Source organism: Macrotis lagotis, chromosome 1, assembly GCF_037893015.1.
Source record: "Macrotis lagotis isolate mMagLag1 chromosome 1, bilby.v1.9.chrom.fasta, whole genome shotgun sequence".
Taxonomy (NCBI): domain Eukaryota; kingdom Metazoa; phylum Chordata; class Mammalia; order Peramelemorphia; family Peramelidae; genus Macrotis; species Macrotis lagotis.
In genome coordinates this window covers 486,158,438-486,161,957 of record NC_133658.1, presented here as the reverse complement: position 1 = coordinate 486,161,957, position 3,520 = coordinate 486,158,438, and the positions used below count along the sequence as shown (strand labels likewise).

The 3,520-nt window shown below is 37.4% G+C and overlaps 1 pseudogene; it reads right to left on the bottom strand.

Moving 5' to 3' along the window:
* Positions 1-1,628: 1,628 nt before the first annotated feature.
* Positions 1,629-3,158, bottom strand: LOC141504815 (NEDD4-binding protein 2-like 2 pseudogene; annotated as a pseudogene).
* Positions 3,159-3,520: the final 362 nt, after the last annotated feature.

Sequence of the window (3,520 nt, the reverse complement as noted above, 5' to 3'; positions counted from 1 at the left end):
CTGACTTATTAGTTGAATGCAAACTATTGGGTCAGTTCTATTTTTGAAAGTGTTTTCCATGTGACCAACTGAGGTTTTGAGAGCATTATTTTCTTTTTGCATTTATCCAACTGTATTTTCCAAGGATTTGGTTTTTTTTGCAAGGTATTAATTTTCTCTCCCAAATTTTCCAATTGATTTTTAAATTCCTTCCTGATTTCTTCAGGGAAGTCTTTCTGGGCTAGAGACAAAATTGTATTCTCCTCAGAGGTTCTAGAGCTCTCTGAGCTAGGGTCTTTACCTTCCAGGTAATTTTCTATGGACTCCCCTTTCTGCTGGTCTTTCTTCATTTTCCTATGACCTTGTGTTGGAAGAGGGGCTGGTTCACAGAGCTTTGTTATTGAGATCCCTAGAGGCTTTACTCTCTGAATGTAATATCTCCAAGAGGACCAGCCAGTAGGGTGTGCTGTTGCTTTCTCTGGAGTGTCTGTGACTTTGATTTGAGGTGCTCTCCCTTGGCCTGGAGGAGGTGGGTAGCCCTGCTGGATACTTTTATCATTGCACAATGTGGGCCATGCCCTGGGACAAGGTAATTACTCTCCCTATTCAGCTGAGGGAGCTCGGCTGCCCAGACCTGGGTGGAAAATGGGTTGTTACTGTATTTGTTCTGGGAAGGACTCACTGAAGAGAAAGTATGGAGTCTGAGGTCCTCCAGAGCAGAGCTCAGCCAATCGATGTCTGCAAATCTCTGGAACTTACCCTCCAGCCCTGCCAAAGTGCCCCAGACTGTCAGTCCCATAGCCAAAGCCTCCACACCCCAGTTGGCTCTTGGACGTGCCTCCTCAACTGATCCCAGACTAGTCTGGCTCTCACCCCTCCAGGCTGGCTCTCTGCTCTCTGTCCCCAGCTCACCCACGATCCTCAAAGTCCAACCGTGAGGTAGATGGTGTTCTCCTAGATTCTTTTTCTGGGTTTTGTAGCTTGAATTTCTCTTAAGAGGTTTGTTTCATACTATATATGAGGGAAGATCAGGAGACCTTAGCACAGGATTTGACTTCTCTCCACCTTCTTGACCAGAAATTCTAAATGTTATTTTTAAAAATTCACCGTAAGACACATATTAGCTGTATGGCCATAGGCAAGTTACTCAATAAACTTTTTTTTTCCCCATGGTAAAATTTTATTACAATCAATTCTAAGGGACTATTCAATTTGTTTTTAAAATTAAAATCTATGAAAATAATTGAGCTATTGGTTTAGAAAGGTTTAAGTGGACATATTTGTATAAACAACTATTTTATCCATATAAAGAAATGAGTTACCATATAACATATTAGAATACATTGTAACAAGTTAGTTATGTTTTTGCATATTCCAAGTTTCTTGTGGGGGAACAAAGTAGTCAAGATTTTATCTATAACCAATTTTTTACAATACGCTTATTAAAAACTATTCAATGGTTCTTCCTTTGGACCTCAAAATTATTTTAGTATTCAACTGAAGGAAAAGAATTTTGTTTCACATCATACCATTCAGATGTTTTGCTAAAACCAAAATTAGTACAATAAAAATTATTAAAAAATAATGTACAATTTTATATACCATTTTTATTTACATTTAAAAATTTAAACAGTTTTCTGGGAACAAACTTTGTGAGGTAATGGATAGTTTTTTTTATTAGATTTGAACCTATTTAAAAACCTCCAGAAAGTCTCAGTGCTTCTTTTTTAAGGGTAAGCCACAAGCTAATTTTAGTTGAAAGCAGACTGTACATTAGTTATTTTGCAACATCAAAGTGATTCCATGAGTCTAGACAGCCTCCCCACCTCTGTCTTCAAAGTCTCTCAGACCTTCTATGTGGAGGCTCCACTGAATTCATTACAGTAGAGATGGACATTTTATATTCAGAATGATCCAACATCTGTGCAATCTTTTCATGAGACACCCCATGTTTATTCCTCTTTTCTAATTCCACAGGATCAAATTTCCACCATGTTTCAGGTTCATGAAATTCCACCTGGTATCCTTTGCCTATAGCCATTTCCACATAAGGTTTCATTTCCCAAGCTTGGGTATTAGTATTATCTATTATAACTGGAGATCTGCTCTGGTTCCAGTCATGGGCATCACCAAGTTGTCTAACATTATATGTATACCCATTTTGATGCCGAAAATAATCATCAGTGCTGAAGATGATGCCACCACGCTTCTGACTAAGCAGAACACGAGAAAGTGTCATTTTCCCTGACCCAGGCAGACCTCTTAAAAGGATAAGTAGCCTCTTTAGTTTTTCATCTTGGAACTGCTGGTTGAGAAACCTGTCTATTTTCTCCATCTGGAATAGAGAAGGGTCTTCCCAAGATGATTCTCTTGTTTCACAGAAACCATTACTTTCTCATCCATCTTGTTCACTATAGCCACTTCTAGAAGTTTGTATGCTACTGATCCTCTCATCACAATCAAAGTATCTGTTATTCTGATCAAATGTTGGACAGTTCCAATTTATGCTGCCACTGCTTACATTATATCCATCGTACATTTCACATAATTTAACATCTTGAGCATGAAAAATATTTGGTGTCGGAGATGGAGAGGGATTAAATCTTTGAACATTTAAATGGTAATTGAACTCAAGGAAAAAGGCCATGAGAAACTAAAGAAGATTCCATTGGTTGCCACTCAGGCCTAAAAGGAGGAATTGGGTGGTTAAAAAATGTAGGTTCCACTTGTCCATTAAATGGATATTCAGTGTTCCAAAGAACTGGCTCACTACTAAAATATTGCTCATCACCAGGGGGTGAATGTATAGTACTAAACCAACTATCTTTGTTTTCTTCATCAGATTTTAAATTGTCACTGTAATAGTCATGATGATATAAACTAAATTGTTCCTGAAGAGATTTAAATTCCTGACCATTGCCTTCCCAATCTTCTTTTTCACTCTCAAGCTCCTGAATTTCTTTATAAAACTGAGATAATTCACTGTCTATATCTAGTTTATTAGAAGAAAGGTTCTGTTTGTTTTCCAATCCACCAGTGACTTTTTGTGTGTGATGTTTTCTTTTATCTTGTTTATTTTCCTCAGGATTTTTGTAAATAGGGCCTATAAATGCTGTGCTTGTGCTGTATTCCAATTCCTCCCCACTAACTGGGATAGCTTCACTGTGATTTCTTTCCATTCTCATTTCTTTATTATTTACAGAAACAAGTTATTTCTAGATATCTCATTGATGTTCATGGATACTACTGTTTGATTTGCATGCTGTAGGTCTTCTGAATGAAATGATTCAGTAAAATCTGGCCTAAAGGTTTCAACAGAACTGTAGTTTCAGTCTTGCTCTCCTGAGTTTTTCCATTTTTCTCGCCATCAAAGACTGATGAAAGGATCCAGGTGTTTTCTGTTTTCTCTTAGGATCTGTGAAAATGGTCACCACCATCATGGTATATTATTATCAATCTTCTGTTGACTTCAGTTTTTTTTATTGCATTTTTCACTTGCTATGTCCCAAAGACTTAGTTTAGTTTTCACAATAAGGCATCT